A 21087-nucleotide genomic window follows, 5' to 3' on the forward strand; every position below is an offset into this window, starting at 1 on the left:
TCAAAAAATATTTCATCCGTGTTTTTCGTTCTGAACATTTCGCCCATTTGTCCATTTCGACCAATCGACGAGCGCCGCATCCAAAATGTCACTGACGCAATTTAGTACTAAAACTGTACTAAAAAAGCCGCCGTCGCCGTCGCTGACAGTCGAAAACGCCAAAAACCCGAACAGAAACGACGCGAGCTCAAGGGTTGCCACATGAACAGAATGATCTAGAAAAGTACAGATTTATGGGCCTTTTCTGTATACTACGTACAGATGACAAAATTTTGAATTTGAGTACAGTTTGCTCAGATTTTTTCATTTTTCATAAAGATCACTAAAATGGAATTTGAAGTATGGCCAAACCTATCCGAATGACAACAATTTTATTCTAAAAATTAAAGAATTCATAAAAGAAGTGATAAAATATATATAGTGTAGTTTAAGAAAAATGCTTGAAAAAGAAAGTTTTGATGTTCCATGATGTATGTAATTTAAAAACATGGATTCAGACGAAAAAGATTTTTCTTTAGAAAGTAGATTTTCATATGGCAGCGCTGCTCGCATTTGGCTGGTTTTGCGAAACGCGTCGCGACGTTTGCGAGCCAAGCTTCGGTTTCATTCTGTTAGTTCGGTTTCAGCTTTCGTGCGGGCGACAAACGGTTAACATTTATTGGATCCTACGCGTCTTGTTAGAAGTTTGTGCGTGAGAACATGCCCACTATTATCAATGTATGATATTGGTGCGTTGGTTGGCTAATTTTCGTGTAAAGGCTTTTTCTTCTGCTGGATAATAATTTGTAAAGTACAATTTACCTAGTTGCTCAAATTGCGGCGGGACAGATGATTGTTTTGGGATCTGAAGCATCCTCGAAGAAGTGTTAGGTGCTTGGAACTGTTCTCCGAAGAATTTACTACTGTGTTGTGTTTCCAGACCCAGACATCAGAATTTTGGAAAAAAAGGTAATATTCCTTTAAATCAATCGAAAACCACTTTTATGTTGTATCGCATAACAAGGCATTGCATTCATTGATAGAAATTGAGAAAAAACATAAAATATACCCTGCCAAATTTAGCGAGCCCAACCCACACCCAGCCAAATGATGCTAGGGATATTTTTTTCAAAGTCGACCGGTGCCCTACGCAGAGAGTGACGAAAGTTTGTCAAGCCAAGTAATTGAATGTATGGGCTGGGTTTGGATGGAAGTATGAATAACTATCGGAACATTATGCTGAATGCTTCAATCTCTAAGCACAAGTATTCTGAATAAGGCCGAAATGTAAAGAACCTCAGTAGGTACCAACTATAAATACTTACCGTAACTGAGACATGCACTGTGTTGTGGAATGTGAGACGTTCTTCTGGGTTTCGATTTGCAATGCAATCTCGTGATGGTAGCGATAGCAGCATCCGAGTTAAAAAAAAACCCTATTCGTCCCAAGTAGTTTCGTCAATTCAATCCCGACAAATGTGAGATAAAACTAACCTTTCCCACTTGGCATCATCGCTGTGGATCGGTTCAAGTCCAAGGGAGGGAAAAGAGAAAGTACCTACCTTCCTACCCATATAGTCTGCGGGACGACTCAATGAGTGTATCAATAATATCCCCCGCGGCGTCCGATGAACCACCTGATCACGAAACGAAAGAGGTTTTTTCCGCTGTTTCTGTTGGTGGTTGTGCTTTTAGCCATTTTTATGACCTTGGTTATGCAGATGGGCGAACGCGAAAAACAAACTTAAATATTACTATCCTCTAAAAACAATATCAGTATTTTTAGACTTGTCCAAAGCCTTCGACTCTGTTGAAACAAATAAATTACTCGAAATCTTAGACGACATGAAATTACCTACCAAAATAACACTTTGGTTAGAAAAATATTTACAATCCAGAGAAGTTCTACTTCAAACAGAAAACAGTATTATTTCTAAAGAAAATAATTATGGTCTCCCTCAAGGTTGTCCTTTATCACCTACCCTCTTTAATTTGTATACGAAAGATCTACACACCATTAACGATACGAATAAATCAATATTACAATTCGCTGATGATTTTGTTCTAACAATCTCAAGCAAAACCAAAGAAGCAGCGGAAGAAGAATGTAACGAAACCTTGAAAGAATTATCTCATAAACTAAACGAACTAAAAATTAAAATTAACATAGAAAAAACTGCGGCAATATTATTTGATGCTAAGATAGATGAACAAATACTTTTAAAAATCAATAGTATTCCAATCAAACAAGTGAACAACCATAAATACCTTGGTTACATGATTGATCAAAAACTATCTAACAAAACACATATAAATTATCTAAACAACAAAATTAAGTCAAGAATCAACGTACTCAAAATAATATGCAAGAAAAAAGAAGGTGCTCATCCACAAACAGCTTTGAAGATCAATAAAGCCATTATACGATCTCAAATTGATTACGGCATAACAATCTACGGTAATACAGCGAAATCGAATTTAAACAAATTAAATACTACATTTAACGAATCACTTAGAATTTGTCTGCGACTATTAAAATCAACTCCCATTAACGCGTTATACGCAGAAGCTGGAGAAATGCCGATAAAAAAAAGAGCACAATGGCTAGCCAAAAAAGAAATCCTTAAAGCATTCTCAAACAACAAACCAATTGTAGAAAAATTAGAAGGATTCTTAGACATAGATATATTACCTAAGAAAGTAACTCTTTTAGAGATCTCAACCTATCTAAATAACTACTTAATTGTTCAAACAGCCTCCAATCAACACTACTCTTTTAATTCTGATCACTGGAAGGATTTTAAACATAACATTGAAGAAAATATTAAAGGTTTGAACAAAAAGGAACAGAATAAAAATAGTATCAAAGTTATTGTGGGAGAACTTCTTCAAAACAGATTCAAAGAATATCAAAAAATTTACACGGACGGTTCAAAATCAAATCAAAGTAGCGGTATCGGAATATATTTCGAAAACGATAAAGAAAAATTTTGTTGTAGAGTAAATAAGGAACTTTCCATAATGAATATTGAATTACTAGCAATAAAAACGGCTATTGACATGATCAATTCTAAAACGGGACAAAATTTCCTAATATGTACCGACTCTAAGTCTGGATTACAATCCCTCAAGAACAAAAGCATCAAAGATAACTTCATTAACCCTCCAAAGCCGTTCGGGTCAATATGACCCGAAGCGCACATTTCAAACATCTTTATCATCATTCCAATATACTGATGAACTGGTAGTTTTGACAGACCAAGTATGTTCTATGAAAATAATGATCAAATTAACGCCAACAAATTAAAATTTGAGTTTTTAAAATCGGTTCATTGAGAAATGGAATACAGCTAAGCAAAGCCAAAACTGGATGACGTTTTTTTAAAGCAAGACTTTTTTCTACCGGAAGATCTGTCATAGCGGTAAAAACTTTCATTGGACCCCAACATATCTATACATTGTCAGATAGATGGATTCTTGACAATTTCAAACATCAATTAAATAATTAAATACAGAAAAGCTGTCAGAAGTTATGAGTATTTTAAAAATAAAATTGATTTTTCGAACTTTTTACTTTCTGATCCAGTTTCTGATAATTTGGTAATACATATCGACTTTATTTTTAAATGTTGAGTAATTAGAATAAATTACCTACACAATGAATATAATATCATCAAAATCGGTTAACATTTACAGCCAGGAGAACGAAATCAAATTACAACTCATATTTCTCCGAAACGGATATTTAGCGAACGGCTTTGGAAGGTTAAAAACGAAATCAAAAACAGCATAACATCCACCAATAAAAACATCAAGCTCCAATGGGTTCCAGGACATAGCAACATAACTGGTAACGAAGTGGCAGATATGTTATCAAAACAAGGTTGCAATGAACAACTAATGATAAACACAAAAATACCTTTAACCGATGCACTGAACTTGGCAAAAGACGAATCCATATTAGAATGGCAGGATGAATATGAAAAACTATCGCTAACTAAAGGTAAAAAACATTTCCAAATACTTAAAAAACCGACCCTAAAACCTTGGTTTACAAACCTAAACTTAGGAACACAACAAATCATAACTATGGGGAGGCTTAGAACTTTCCACACACTGGACAAAGAAAAACTCTACCTTTGGAAAATGACAGACAATGACAAATGCGAAATTTGCAACACGACTGAGAACAGTGAGCACATACTATTCCGATGCTATAAATATACCCTCTCTAGAAATAACTTCCCTAGCTTGATAATAAACGAAGACCTAGAAACACTCCTAGCGAAAACAAATAGAAAAACTTACCTAGAAGTAACACGATTTATTAAATTTAATAATATTTCGCTCTGAGTCACTTAGGCCAGTGTCGATTCGATATCTAAAAGAAGATGTAAAATAATAACCATAAATATGCAACTGCCAACTCAAATTATAAAAATCCAACAACCCTCGCAGTAGTAAACAATAATAACAAAAAGTGGCAAAAAGAAGCCACAACAACACTTCCACTTTCACGTGTGACACAGCGGTTGACAAGACTTGGCAGTATAGCTCGTACAACAACACACGAGCTGGCCATTACCACCAAAAGAAGAAGAAGAAATATTACTATCCCCAACCCACAGGAGCTTAGGGCGGCTATTGATGAACTAGAGCTTTCTGATAAACGTGATGAATGAACAAACAAGATAAAAAAATAGTTCTAGTTATTCTTCGAAGCAATCAAAACAGTTTTATATTTTGTCAAGGAAATGGTCAATTTGGAAAAAAAGATTTTTTCCGTATATGATGAATACCAGAAATTTTGCTATTCACTGTCACATTGTCCTGTACTCCAAGGTAGGATATTAATAAATTGGAGGGCGGAAGTAAATTCTTTACTGTTCGCATTTTTGAGAAACTTGGAAAACTGGAACCATTAAAAAAATATGTCCAAAGGGCTTTAATATGAAAGAAATCGTAATTTTTCAAACTCTTTCAAATTTTTAAACTATGTCAAGCGCACCAGAATCGAAGTGTTTATTGGAGAATATTTACCCTAAAATATTGTATGCTAAGGGGCTGTCCACATACCACGTGGACAACTTAGGGAGGGGGTGGGGTTGGGGGGTATTGAAATGTCCACGCTTGTCCACGCAGAGGGGAGTAGGGGTTTGGGTCATGTCCACGTGGACATACTTACTTTCACAATATTTTCTATAGGTGAATGTATATTAAGATGTTTAAATCCAAATCTTAAAATTGCAAAGTGCTCCAGTTCAAATTTAAACAATTAGTAGCTAGTAACAATTGGTGCGGGACAAAGAATTTAGTCACATTTACCACATGTCAAGCTTCTATTTCAAATGCTCTTTGCTCTTTTCAACACCTTAGAATTTTCTTCTGATCTTCTATCCGTCTCTTATTTCAACTCTTTAACTCTCACCGATAAAGCCGCAAACTAATTTCATAAAAACAAATTCACGGTGATTTCTCCTCTTAAACAATATTAGTAGCTACTTGAACGCAAGTGATAAATATGATAATTTAGAAATATAAAATTGTTAAAATTATTTTTTTTCAGGAAATTTTCATTCTGTTTTTTTTTTTCAAAATCAGCCTTTTCAATAACAAAAAGGTTTTAAGTGGTGTTTTCTAACTGTCAAAACATAGGTAAGGTACACCGGGGTAAGTGGGGACGGTTTTTCATATAGTTCAACTTAAAAAAATCATTAAAAAATCAGCAGTGGGTCAATTTTGATAAAATTGCGTTCAATGGCATGCAGAACATGTTGTTCACAAATGCTGAAGAGATGAGCTTAATAGACGCAAAGCGAAAAAAGTTATCACGTAAATTGTTATGGACGGCTGGTGTCTTCACTTACCCCGCTTTATGGGGTAAGTGGGGACGGTAGATTTTCCTTTTGATTCCTCAGGAAATTTTCAACAAATTTGTGTTTTTTTGGTTTAATACGTTACTTTATTGCTCGAACCGTCCGAAATTTTGAAAAAAAATCATGGTACTATTAATAAGGCATCTTTCAAAGATTATTGTGTGTAATCCGATATTATCGAAAATATAAACTTATTTTAAGAAAAACAAGTACTTTTCCCAACTTTTCATGATCTGAATGCTAAATAAAGCTAAATTGTATTGAATGAAGGTGAGAAAATTGAAAAAATGTGTAAACATCAAGTATGTATAAAGCCGTCCCCACTTACCCCAGGTAGGGTTTGAAGACACAATTTTAGATTTTTGCAAATAAACCCTTTTTTCGCAATTTTTAATCGTCGTTTCTTCTCCTAACTGGGTGTTCCGAATGTAAGGATTGTTTCAATGTAGAGCTTTTCGTCAAGAGCCAGCTAGTTTACGAGAAATTGGCTATTGAAAAGGATGCACATCAACTCCACATCGTAGTTAAAAATAGAAAATTTACAAAAAGTCACCGAAAACATCCGCAACTGACGGAACCGTATCTCTTTTACAGTTATTGGATAGATTACAAGGAAATTTAACATTCTGCATTAAAAGTTTGAAAAAATAGTTCACAGTATTGTTTTAATAGCCACCATCCCCACTTACCCCGCGTCCCCACTTACCCCGGTGTACCTTATTTCAAAAAAGCTATTTGAAATCTGTCCACGTGGACATCCGGGGAGGGGGGTAGGGGTTTGCCAAATGTCCACGCTTTTCCACGGAGGGGGGGGAGGGGGTCAAAAATCTCATTTTTCTGTCCACGTGGTATCTGAACGGCCCCTAAAACTATTCGCAGAATCCTTGGCAGCATTCAACTTTCATCAGCATGTTGAGGTACAACTTCCTGGCACGGGTTTTGGCGGATTTGATCTGCTTCTCGTCGCGATTAAGGGCCTTTTGTACCTTGAACGTTCGAAGCCCAGTCTTAGTTTTGGCCTCCTGGACAAAATTTTGGCTTAGGTGCAGCTCCTAAGCCACATCCCGAACGGAGGCGTAGTAAATAACATCCGGATGTTACTTCCCACGGAAAGTAAATAACATCCGGAAGTTTCCGGACATTCCAAGCCGCTCACCATATGATGACAATGACGGACAGAATTTTACGCTGACACGGTGGACATTCCATTATGAAGTTCCTTCATATTTTTCCGGTAATTTTTCCGGAACGACAAAATTTTGCGTCGTGTTCGTTGGTTGCTGTTCCGGTTCGAAGTGAACTCGCTAAGTGTTTTCAGTCCAAAAAAGAGGGCAGTTAATAAGGTCGAACTTAGCTTTGATCCCTCGCCGAAGGAAAAAAAAGGATCAATTTTGAGTGCACGGTTCGAACTCCGTTTTGAACCTCCGCAAGGAGGGAAAATGGTACTTAACTTTAAGTTCATAGAATCGAACTATGTTTTGAACCTCGGTCGTACTTAATTTTGAGTTAAAATAAAGGAGCGCGTACGCGGTTGTGATTTTTGGTGTTGTGGGGAATACTTTTTCCTTCATTTCTGGGCTTCCGATCGGTGGTCAATCGTTCCTCGAACCGCTTAATCACTCGCGTCACCGTGGAATTCGCGATTCCCAACGTTTTAGCGATGGAACGATGCGAGAGATCCTTGTTCTCGTGATGAACGCGAAAGATTTTATCCAACACGAACTGTTCTTTCGACTCCATTTCCACGAGTTTTGATCACAGGACTTTTAACCCTCCAAAGCTGTTCGGGTCAATATGACCCGAAGCGCACATTTCAAACATCTTTATCATCATTCCAATATACTGATGAGCTGGTGATTTTGACAGACCCAGTATGTTCTATGAAAACATTAATCAACTTAACGCCAAAAAATTAAAATTTGAGTTTTGAAAATCGGTTCATTGAAAAATGAAATACAGCTAAGCAAAGCCAAAACTGGATGTCGTTTTTTTAAAGTGAGATTTATTTCTACCGGAAGATCTGTTATAGCGGTCAAAACTTTCATTGGACCCCAACATAGATGGATAGATGGATTCTGGAAAATTTTAAACATCAATGAAACAGTTCAATACTGAAAAACTGTCAGAAGTTATGAGTATTTTAAAAATAAAATTGATTTTCCGGACTTTTTACTTTCTGAACCCCTTTCGGATAACCTGGTAATACATATCGACTTTGTTTTGAGATAATGAGTATAATATCATAAAAATCGGTTAACATTTGCAGCCAGGAGAATGAATTCAAACTACAACTCAAATTTCCCGGAAACGGATATTTAGCGAACGGCTTTAGAAGGTTAAACTTGCAGTATGTAAAGAATGCACTATGAACTAAATCCACCCAAATTTTCATTAAATTATACCCAACGGTTTAAAAGTTAGAGCAATTTCAAAGTGTGGCAATTTCATCGTGGACATCCTTTACTGAGTTACTCAAACTCAGATACGATCAGTATTCAAACAAACAGAAAGAGTATCATTTTCTCGCTTAGATAGGTTCAGGGAAGGGGTAAGGACGTCAACATCGAAAGATATTAGAGGGGGTTGAGCTCTTTCGGCTCAAAATCGACTCTTTTCGTCATGTACAATCTCCTTGGGGTTGTGGCAGGATGTCGAATCCGGCCAGTAGATCATCGGAACATAACAAGTGGCTTCTGGAGGCATTTTTTTAAATACACTTACTGGTGGTGTTCGGGACCTAAAATAGCAACCTGACGACGGTCCTCCTGCGAGATAGAGGGGCTAGCTGTGGGCCTTGCGAGCCCGTGACTACAAAAAAAAATACAAGCAACGAACAATATACAAAAAATTTCAGATGGAAATCGACAAAGAGCCACGCGACGAAAAGGGACCAGCGATTGGAAACTTGAAACATGGAACTGCCGATCTTTAAATGTCACGTGCTCTCCAACGAATTGAGAGGCCGCAAATTCGACATCGTAGCACTGTAGGAGGTAAGTATGCTGGAAGAGCTTCAACGTTCCAAGATGGTCACACCATCTGCCAGCTCTGCGGCAACACACACGAGCTTGGAACAGCTTTTATAGTGATGGGAAAGATGCAAAAGCGCGTGATCGAGTGGTGGCCGATCGAACCACGAATGTGCCGGTTGAGATTCAAGGGCCGGTTCTTCAACATCAGCATCATTAACGTGCACAGCCCTCACCTCGAAAGTACCGGCGACGACAAAAACGATTTCTCGGTGGCTTCACTCGATTATCCCAACGGTAAGCCTTAAACCCTGGTTCAATAGATTGGACCTGAGTCGGGAATTTATTAAAACATTTTCCCGTCTCATGTGCAATCATTGTTCCTTAAATGCGTTACTCTATCGTGTAAATCTCACTAGCAGCAATTTGTGTCGTTGTGGCCAAGGTTACCATGACATCGAGCATGTTGTATGGTCTTGTGAGGACCATCTTATCGCCAGGGCGAATTTGATAGACTCCCTTCGGGCCCGAAATAGACCACCCAACGTTCCAGTGAGAGATGTGTTGGCTGCGGTAGACCTTGACTATATGACCGAAATATTTCTTTACCTTAAATCTATCGATCTCCGTATTTAAGTATCTTTTTCCTACTTTCCTTCTTCTTTAAATAATGAACTGTAGATAAAAAAAAACCAGAATCCTTAAATCAATAGTATAAACCTTCCCAATGAAAATAGTGTGAAATGATACTATGTAAAATAGATTTAAGCTATTGATGTATTAAGCAAAACGGAAACTTGGCTCCGTAATACTGAAAGGTTTGAGCCGTGTCAAATAAACGAATTATTAAAAAAAAAAAAAAAAAAAACGATTTCTAAGCACAGCTGGAACGTGAATACAACCGCTGCCTAAAACATAATAGCAAGATCATCATCGGGGATTTTAACGCTCAGGTCGGCTAGGCGGAGAAATTCAAGCCAACAATTCGAAGGTTCAGCGCGCATCTAGCTAATCAACGAAAACGGCCTCAGACTTATAGATTTTGCCAAGTATTCCTGGAGATCAGCGTACCAAACGCTTTCAAAGATCGACCACGTTTTAATAGGCAGCCGGCACTTCTCGAACATCATCGACGTCAGATCCAATCGAGGCGCCAACTTCGAGTCAGGCCACTATCTGGTGAAGATGTGCCCAAAACTCTCCGTAATAAACACCATACGAAACCGACGCCCGCCTCGGCTAAATATCGCACGACTGAAGCAACCTGAGGTCGCGGTAGACTACGCGCCGGAAGCCGAAATGTGCCGGAATAAGGACGGAGGCATCCTAACGGACAATCGTGAGGTGATCAAAAGGTGGAAGCATCACTTCGTTGAACACCTGAACGAACGAACCATCTACAAGAAAGGGTGAAAAATTGGACTGTGAAGTACATCCGAGCGATCTCTACTGTCCTCAATCAATGCCGCCTACAAAGTGTTATCCCGAATTCTACTCCGCCGTCTAACGCCACAAGCAAACAGATTCTTGGGAAGTCATCAGGACGAGATCTTCACATTACGGCAAATCCTCCGAAAATGGCGTGAATACCCAGTCCCTACGCACCATCTATTCATCGACTTCAAAGCCACATACGATACGTTCGACCGTGACGAACGATGGAAAATCATGGATGAGAACGGCTTTTCCGGGAAGCTGAACAGAGTGATTAAAGCGACGATGGTTTGATCCAGACTTGCCCGAATAGTTGAAGCTTAACTTAATAGTAGTGCGGTCCGGACCGATTGCCCGGATTTCGTTAAAAAAGCCCAGATTTTGCGCAGATTTTTTTTTGCATTCAAAAAAATTTTTTTAGCTAGTTATACCAAAATAATCAAGAACGGGGTTCCCCGGAATAAAAACAATTCAAGTGTTCTTCTTGATTTTTGTTGTGCAAATCATAAGTTTTGACCAAATCTGACCGGATATTGCCCGTATTGTGCGTTAAATGTCTTGAAATCAAAGGCCCGGATTTGGCCAGGTTTTTAGAAAAAAGTTCCCTGATTATGCCGACCCGGAGACGTGCGAGAAAAAATTCTGGCAACCTTAGCTGTAAACCAGGATTAGAATTAGAATCAGGGTTCAGGATGTCCTAATTTAACGGTAATCTTGCATTCGTGTGAACATAACCTCGGCAGCATTTTTTTTGACACGCTAATCAGTGAACTTACCTATTGGAATTTAACAGGACACCTAGGGATTAGCTTTTGTACGTCCCGGGTAATTCGGTACAAAATAAAATACACAAAGAGTCGCACTGAAAGAAGAAAGCCTTTTGGCTGTAGTTTTCGACTCATGCAATTGGAAAAGTTCTTACCTTACCCTGCAACAAAACTTTCTTCCTAACCATCGGATAGTAAATTTTCACACCTATCAAGTATGCAAAGGTATTTCCCTACGCTCCCATCAATCTTGTTTGTCAATCTCAATCTCAGCCCAACTACCCGTTGTTGCCTGACAAGCAACAGTCAGTCAGTGCAGTGTTTCTTAACAAATTGACTATCAAATGTAACATAATCGAATGAATCACACCGATCGATCTGTTCCGTTTCGCATTCGACGTGTTCGTAATTTCGACAAACTTCGACCTACTTGCTACATGAGAACATCACTACTGCTGCTGCTGCTGCTATAACCTTGCTGCACATGCAAATGCATAATTTTGCAATAACTATACTTTTCGGCAGCAAAGAACAAATACGGACACATGCCAAATGGAATTCCCATTCCGGCCGGGCCGGCAAAATTCTGGCTATCTATTAGGAAGGAACTTCCATACCCGAAAAACTACTTCCGAGCGTATGTCGAACGGAATGTTTTCTGCTGTCTCTCCGGAACGACTGTCGGATGGGATGTTCATAAACTACGTAACCCGTTTCTGGAACTTCGGGATAGTACTTGGAGACTGTCGTCAATCTCAATGTAAAACAGAAAAATTCTTATCGTTACTGTTCCTTATTGTTGGAAAGAATGGGGAGCAGAATGTAGCAGAGTGTTCTACGTCGTTCCTGATGTAGCCCCTCTCTTGTATGCTTCGCCAGTTCGGCCTAGCAGTGCCAAGTTTCGCCGCCGGGGCAATAAATCATCAAAACAACATTTATACTTTTCCTCATCTTCCGACTCCCCGTTGCCGTCACGTTTGTCTTCTCTGGTCGGAACTATCTTCGAGTAGTTGCCAAACAGCTGGAATTTTTGCTTGAATTTCTATCACCGCTGCTGCTTCAGTGCTATCTAGAAAATACCGAGTTTTAGCTTACAATAAAGTTAGAGAAAAAAAGATCCTACATATATTTGCATGGTTATCGTTGGATCTTCTACCGGCTTCTCCTATACTAAGAACTGATTCGAAATATTTAGATAAGGTAAACGGAAGTGCCATACTTGGGATGTGGAATGGTTGAATCGTACCTGCCATACCAAAGAGCATCGATTCAAACTTTTAACGACTGAGAAGTGCAACTTTGTAGACGAATAGTTGTTCGTTGAAATTCGTTGGAAGTTGAAATATTTTCAATAAGAGATAGGTACATAAATATATGTTTTAATTTTTACATACCCTTGAAGACATTTTATTACCGAGCTTTTTCCCTCACACAGCATTGCACTGAGTCATGATTGTGAAACTCCAAAGTTTAGGTTTCATTTGACAAGCTGTTGCTGGTAATCGATTGCGCATTTCTAAGCGAACGTAGTTTTTTAACCTTTCTGCACCGTTTCGGTGGTCTGACAAAGTGAAATGATAGGAATTCAAAAAAAATAAATCTGCATCACATCTTGGCTATTAGGCTTACATTTGTATTAACTATTATCGATTTACTCAACTTTAAAGATTCGACGCGGTTTTGATGGCTTTATTGCAGTGCTTTAAGTTGGTAAAAGCGTTTTTTTTTATCTCATAAACGTTTCCAAAATGATTAGATTATCTTTAGATTTATGTTATGAAGATTATATTAAAAATTTGATATAACCGGAAATACGTCGTCGACCATAAGTTCATTATGAGATAATTTTTTATCTTCACTAACGAATAACCAGAGTTGATACATCCAATTTTAGAAATTTTCTAAAACGTTAAATTTGTTGATGATTTTTTTTCTCATGTTGACATATCGTAGCATAAATCTGAAGAGAACTTGTGTAATAACGAACGGATAAACGAACGTGATGGATGATTGCAGTTAAATAGTACAAAACCTGAGAAAAACTAGGCTGGTGTGGGGCATTTTGGGCCGTTTTTTTTCTTTGCTTAGTACATACTTTGTCCTGTATAAAAATAAAAAATGAAATAAAATTACAAATGGTATGGTTTTTTACGTTTCTGACGTATAATTAAGCAATATTTTTTATAAATTTTAATTCTTAATAATAATTTTTTTCCCCAAGTGAGGAAATCAAAAATTGACCGAATGATTTCAAAAACCTGTGGCTTGCAAACATTTTGAAAAAAATCCTCACAAAGGATTAATGTTCGTCTCTATTGCATGCAATAAAATTGATAGAATATATAAAAGTAGCATATGATGAATACTCAAATGAACAATATATAAAGTCCTTGGAGCCAAAGGTGTAGGTACTAATTTCGAGAATCACAATTGAAAGTTGTGGTCGGCCATTTTCCATCTATTTTTGGAATATTTCTATTGTTTTCGAACGTTCTCAAATTCCAAAAAACACCAAATACAGTTTGAAATATGAAAAATGGTTTGGTTTTATTAACTCAAAATAATCATTTCTTCACTTATATCCCTTTGGCTGTGAGGGCCCTATATGTTAAAATATACTTTTCAAGAGCGACGGCTATGACAGTTGGATTTGATTTTTTATCTGAATACATCAAACATATTGAGATGGCCCACGTTAAACCCACGGTCCAGATACCCCACTCTCCCCTTTAATTTATAATGCTCGCTAGCTCAATCATAATGGACGCAATACATAAAATGATGGACAATAAGTCGAATAAGAAGCTCCAACGTTCCGGCAATCCAAACTTCGTGAGGATGGTATTTAATGGCCCACGAAGGGCACACATTACTGCACTGAACAAAATCGGGCTATAAGCATTATTGGAAAATAGAAAATCCAATACATTTTATCAATAGAAGGCAATTTGGTTTCATAGGAAATTTCAATGAATGTGATCGTTGGTCCAGTCTTTTTTAACGGAAACCACTCTGGAGTTGAATAATCAATTGGAATGTAAAATTTATAAATTAATACTGAAAAACTTACTACATATTTCTAATGTGTGATGCTGATGTCGGCAATATTGCTTCTGGTTTCATGAAGTGTCTGTTGATGTCCATGGGTTAAGGAACCATTTCAAGCTATATCTTGAGGAGGATATCGTTACAGTACCACCACCGTATTCCGCTTTAAAAAATGGGCCACAGAAAGCTTCTTCCCGTCTTTCAGCAGACTAAGCGGTTGTCTCTAAAACAAAATGCTGAAATTTAAATCCCTAAATTAACATTGAGTTTTAAACTAAATTTGAAGTTATTTGAATTTTCAGAGGCGTTGCTTGAATAGGAAGTGGAAGGTTCTTGCTAATGTCAAGTTGAATAGCGAAAAAATGAAAAATTGTAAAATAGTAAAAAGTGAAAGTTCGAATTCATCATTTAATCAGTTGCTTCAACCTGATGCCCAAGCTCCAAACCACGCCAATTTATATTGATCCCGGAATCCTGTCGGCTGTTCCATTCGCCAGAGATCGTACCTCCGGATGAACCGAAGTTAACCATTACCGGGTCTCTAGAAAGGATCAAAGCTAAGTATTCTCTCCATGTTTTTTTCGATGTCACATGTTGAACTATCATGATATTTTCTGTAATTTAGATAACAGGATTTCCATTTACTAAAATATCCTAATTTTGCTAAAACTTTTACTGCTGGAATTCAAATGTGTGCGTATCTTAGTCTAATATATTTTATTTGTTAAAAATTACTATGAATTAATTATTTTAATGAGCATCGTTGTATTCTAAATATTCTAAGATATGAAAAAATAATCGCTTTGACAGTTCAAAATATTTTTGCCTCATATCAGTCAGTTAAATTTATTGTTGAATCGTTAGTAAATCGCGTATAAGAAAATTATTTAAAACGTTCGTTACAATTCACTATCAACTAAATTGGAATAGTCTTAGCCAAAACATTTTTTTGCAAATTCTACGGAGAAACACATCACTGGTTATTTATTCATATGTGTCATTCCTACTATTCTATATGTGCCAGTCAAGTTGAGCCTTCGTTTAGTATTTTTTGAAGCAAAAAAGCATAGATTTATAACAATGCTTGTTTGAATTTAAAGTTAGAAAAATCAGTTTTATGTGAGCTCGAGTCTGCAAGAGATTTTTCAATACTATAAATCTTCTACTCATTTATGTCACATGTACATATGTCAGGAAATATTTGTGTTTTAAATCTGATGAAATTCTATTAGAAATTGTTCGGATTGTGTCGTATTTTACAATGATTGGGTGTTGGACACTCCTGTTGAAAAAATGTAAAAGAGGTTTTTAATATAAATAATTATACTGCGATGCACCTCTAAAAATTTTTTTCCTATTTGAATTTGCTATTCAAAGTTAGTCCTAAGTTAAATAAAAACCACTTGGGGCGTTGATATAATAATGTTCACCAATTCAGCTCTCTATATACATATGAAAGAAGTCTTTCACTGCAATAGGGGAGATAAGGACATAACGAGTACCCGGGGCCTAATAAGCACTCCTCTTTTCCACAAAAGTACTAATTTTCTCAAATAATTTTTTATGAGGACAATTTTGTAGTTCCTATAGTATTAATTTATCAGCAAAAAAGAAATATCCTTATCATATGGGAGCAATTTTTTTTTCTATTGTCTCTGGAATTGCTTAGGTATTCCAGCTTTTCAGATACGAACTTCGATTTGGTAGGCTGATAGTTCTAAACACTGCTTTCAGTTAACATTTACAGAACAATTTTAAATATGTTGAAAAGCATAGCATAACACATGTGCAAAATTATAATAAATTACAATAATATATTGAAATTGATCAATGATGAATTGTATTGTTTGTTCGACATTCAAAATATAACAAAGATTCTGTTATTTTTCCAAAAAGAAACAGAAGTTAAAGAATTTACATTTTAGTTAACTATACATCATTTGCAACTTTTTGAAATTATCTTGTTGAATTTGTTGATATCAAAAGACAGTCTCTTTAAAAAAGGTTGGGTTTATTATAGTTTACAAATATCAGCCGAAGAAAATTTTTAAATTAAATAATTTTTATTTTTATTTTACCTACATTGTTTTAATAGAGAGATTGTTACGCTAGTGGGCCAACATATGTTATTCACAATAAGTTTTATGATTTTTCCGTTAACTGATGTACAAGCATGGAAAAAATCGGATCGAAGTACATTCAATCTGCAATCCGTGGTGAACTCATTCAATTCGAACTGCCAATCGAAGCAATCGGGAAAGGAAAAAGTTAACACACCACAATGAACACTAACGATTGCAATCCCGAATGAATGAACTTTTAATAAGTTCGGGTGAACGAAACGAAGCCCGAAACATTCGCCGCGTTCAATTGGATCGTTTTTTTTTTCACCACGACGTTCGCAAATGATTGTCGAAACACAATCGCCAAACGATTGTAAGATTGCATTCGCGAATGTTTCCGTAATCGGTAAAGGATTGCGCCATCAGGTGCTTGTTTTTCGGCTAATTTTGTGCGTGTTTTAGCCCCCACGCTCGCTGATGGTTTGTTTTCTCATGATGTTATTTTAATTTAAGTTCGAATATGAACATTCAACATATAATTAGTAAAAGTATGGACTTTTGCACATTGCGTAGAAAACTAAACTGACAATGGGGGGTTTGAAAATAGGAGGCAAGGACGTCGGCCTGGTGTCGATCAAAGCCGTCGATATTGTTTCAGTCGAATAAACGTCGTCTTAGCTGCTGATTTTCCGGTGCGGAATTCGCTTTTATGTCCCAATGGGATACGAACGCGAAACATACGCACGTATAAGGCTTAGCATTTTTATAGTTATTTCAATTAACAATAAAAATTTAAAAAAAATTCGAGCCAATACCTCACAATTTTTTAAACGCCTTCAAGTAGGCAAGCACTTAATCGCCCAGATGTAGGCAGATATTTGAGTGCTATGTCGGCTTACAATATTTATGTGTGGGACTTTATAACTTTTATGTGACGCATATAAAAGTAATAATTTTGTATTCTGTATTCTTGCAATCTCAACATAATTAAATGATTGTTTGGCAATTTTGGTTAAAAAAATGTCCCAGTAGCCAAAAGCTAAATCCCTAGGCTTCGTAAACAAGAGTGGACATTTTCAAACCCCCCTTTGTCAGTTTAGTTATCTACGCAATGTGCAAAAGTGCTGAATGTTCTTATTCGAACATAAATTATAATAAAATCATGAGAAAACAAACCGTCAGCGAGCGCGGGGGCTAAAACACGCACAAAATTAGCCGAAAAACAAGCACCTGATGGTGCAATCCTTTACCGGTTACAGAAACATTCGCGAATGCAATCGTGCAATCGTTTGGCGATTGTGTTTAAACAATCATTTGCGAATCAATTCACCCAACGAACGTCGTGGTGAAAATAAAAACCGATCCAGTTAACTGCGGCGAACGTTTCGGTCATCTGTTCGTTCACCCGAACGTATTTAAAAGTTCATTCATTCGGATTGCCAATCCGACCAATCAGCGGTCGTCTGTTCACGCTCGCATCGCCGATGCTATCATCGTGAACGGAGCGGTGATTGAGAATCATTAGCGTTCATGCTGGTGAACGAATTTTTCCATCCTTGCTGATGTACATGTCTCTTGATTTTTTGTTTTGTTGTGTAGAGTTAAAAAACATTTTGTTAGGAACAATGAAAGTACCGGAGAATAGGTTTACTAAGATCTATACACTTGTCAAAGGTGTCTCCTGATCATATCCCTTTTCCCCCACATCCCCCTACAACAAATTTTTTTTTGCTAGGATGCAGAGGTAACCTCGGTCCTAAAGCATGAAGTTATAATCTGTCATCCCTTTCTCTCATTTTCCTATCTATCTATTGACTACTAGGACGTGGCCGGCGCCGTTATTGATGTATAAAGAGAGAGCATCAGTTTTGTTCATTGTGAATGTGTTGTCAATCCCAGACACCATTCTTTTGACCTCTGGGCAAAATTGATGGCCTCGGTCAATCACGGAGTAGCAACCATTGGTGATGTAGAATTCATTCTACTGAGCCACACCAGCGGTTATGGAATTCGAAATGCTTTAGTACTATTATGATGGAACGAACTATGGAAAACAAGAAGTTTATATCATTTATATCCGAATTCATAACGGCATTTCGGTTTCAGTGACTTAAGGTGGATGTGAGTAGTCAATCAAGCTAAGCTAAGCTAAGCTAAATTTGAAGTTATTTGAATTTTCAGGACAAAAATACGTACGATGACAATTCACAACAAAGTTTAACGATATCTAGCACGAAGTAGGTTAGTAAAAATCATTGGTATTTTCAAATGAAGTGCATACATAAGCAACCTTTTGGATTTTATTGGATTTTGCAGTGGTTTTCGTTTAGTAAAACATTTAATGATAAATTTTGAAAACCTATAGAATTTACTGGAATTTTTCATAACTTGTACTGGTTTTATCCGTAGTTTTTAATGAACGCTGTAAATTTAAAACGATTAGATTGATCCAATATATGATAAGGCCAAATTTCGTTCTGTGTAGGACTGACGGGAAACGTCTCGTTCTTACGTGACGAAATATAAACACGATATTCAAAATTGAAAAACTCACTGGCAACAATTGTACGAATTGGTCCCAATGCACGTCGAGTACCGTGTCTACATGGAACCAATGGGTCGACTTGTTATATACTCATCCTTATATAGTAGGGGAAAACTGTACAAGACGCACCAGTTAAGCATAATCGCTATTTACAGCGATACCCATCATCTATGAACCAAATTGAAAGTTCACGACGATTCAGGGATCATATTTACATCTTATCAGAAAGAAATAATATGTTGAAAACACGATTTTGGTTATATTTTTGTGAAAATCTTAAACAGCCAGAAAACAAGCCGCGGGGTAGAACGCCAAAACTAGTGGACAGAACGCACCATACAGAGAGGGGGGGTGAGAAATGGAGCAAAGATTATACGGAATATAGTTATTGAAACATCAAATGTTTTATTACATGTTCATCGTATTTTTGCAAACTAACCATACTTTGGCAAAAATTCATTTTTTATTGCTTGATTTAACGAAAATTTTGCTTTTCAAAATTCACTTTTTTATTTCCTTATAGGTAAAACGCCTACAGGTAGGCAACGAAATTCAATTTCTTGACTGATATCGCGGCAAACATGGCGGCAGATAATTTTTTCGAGTCAAATATTGGTGCACGGTTTTAACTCAAACAAGGACGAAATTTGTTGTAATTATGCATTCTTATTGTACTTTAGGAGTCAGCAAATGAAAAGAAAGACATTTTGTTTTGACATTTGGTTTTTCTCAAAAGTTAACAGCATTCAAAATTTTAGCCTAGAACACGTGGTTTTGCGGGCATTCTGCCCCAATTTTGATATGATTAATTTTAGTTAAAATTTGTGGAAAGTTAGTGAAATATAATAAAATATTAATAGCCATTCGAAAGTGCACACGAGTGTTATAACGAAAAGCTGCAGTTGGATCAGATAGCGCAGACTGGTTTACCATTAAACCTTATATGTTAACCATAAAAAATAACAAGTTTTAGGCACAATCCATTAATTCTTCTGTTTCTAAGAATTATAGTCGTTTTTGTGAACTTTTCATCTAAAAAATGATGAAAAAGCTCGTTTGCTACAATAAAAATGAAGAAAAACACCATTCGGAGCCAAAGGTTAGTGTATTTTTGAGAAAGAATTGCATGGGCCATTTTACCTCGCTGGTGCGTCTTGTACAGTTCTCCCCTATATACATACGCCCTAAACTCCACCTGGGGCCTCAGACAATTTCCCAAACCGGTACCTGCCCTAAGGCAATACTTCGGCAGGAGGTTTCTAATTCACGCATACGCGCTACTTTATATGCAGCACTCGCTAAGAAGTTCATATTTAAATTAAATATCATCCTGACCGCCCAAGATCATCTTCACGTTGTGATCCCATCGGCTACGCTGATTCTTTTGCGTAGTTCATTTGATAGCTTCGGACTCTTTAAGCTTAGTAAAGTTAACCTACGTTATCCTACGTCAATCGCAATTTGCATCAGTCTCCAACTCCTTTGCAAAGCAGTCATTATCCGGGCGAGCCCATCATTGACTGCCTGCCATGTGTTGATGTCATCACACATCTTCTGCAACATGTTGTCCGCTGTCGTTTCTGGTCCGCAGGCGGCGAATATGTTGGTACGTTCCTCTTCAAATCTTGGACAATAGAATACCACGTGTTCGGGTATCTCGTCCACATCACCGTATGTTAGGCAGACCGACCTGTGGCGATACTTCATGAAGTATTTCTAGGACTGCTTTGTTTGCCTCTGTAAAAAGAGCCATAGCCTTTACAAGCTTGTCCTTGACCTTCTTATGAATGTTTTGCTTGCTCAAAACCAAGCTAGTCAAAGCCTTTATTTCTGTCATCGCTTCCTTCATTGCCTTCGGCATAGGAACTTCCTTCTTCTCTGGAGAGATGACAGGCTCTCTTCCTTCTTCCGCTATGGAGCCTTCTGGAGTTTCTACCAGTTGGACAGCAAGCTGCCGAGCTGGAGATCGCCGTAACCTCCGTCCGGCAACCGAACGGATGAGGGCTTGCACCCTTCTCCGCACTCTCCTCCTTCTTTCTCTTATCATTATTTTTATTTGTGTCCCCCACGAGTAGCTAGGGAAATATACGGTCGACTGCGCCACTGCCCTGCTTTAGCGCAGCAAGGACTGCAATACTGTGGGGTTTTTTCCCGGTGCCCCATAGGCTACTGTTATCGAGTGACACATTTACAACTTGTGCACCTTGGGTTGTTTCTTTCCAATAGGTCCGGTAGCAAGGCCGTGCGAACGGGGGGGGGGGGGGGGGGGGTTAGGGGTTTAACCCCCCCCCCCCATGGAGATTTTTTCCAAGTAAAATTTTCAGTACAAGAAAAGAATTTATCGGAAATCACTTGATCCCAAAAGGTGTTTAAAAATGAGTGTTGACAAATATCTCAGAAATTTGG

The 21087-nt window shown here is 37.4% G+C and overlaps 1 protein-coding gene across 2 annotated transcripts in view; it reads left to right on the plus strand.

Annotated features, from left to right (window-relative positions):
* Window positions 1-630: 630 nt before the first annotated feature.
* Window positions 631-21087, plus strand: part of LOC129754598 (beta-1,3-galactosyltransferase 9) — a 127362-nt gene continuing 106905 nt past the window's right edge. For both annotated transcript variants that reach the window (XM_055750745.1, XM_055750744.1), the window contains exon 1: window positions 631-948. The gene's annotated coding sequence lies outside the window, so the exon portion shown is untranslated. The remainder of the gene's footprint in view (window positions 949-21087) is intronic.

This window comes from Uranotaenia lowii, chromosome 3, assembly GCF_029784155.1.
Source record: "Uranotaenia lowii strain MFRU-FL chromosome 3, ASM2978415v1, whole genome shotgun sequence".
NCBI classification, from domain to species: Eukaryota; Metazoa; Arthropoda; class Insecta; order Diptera; family Culicidae; genus Uranotaenia; species Uranotaenia lowii.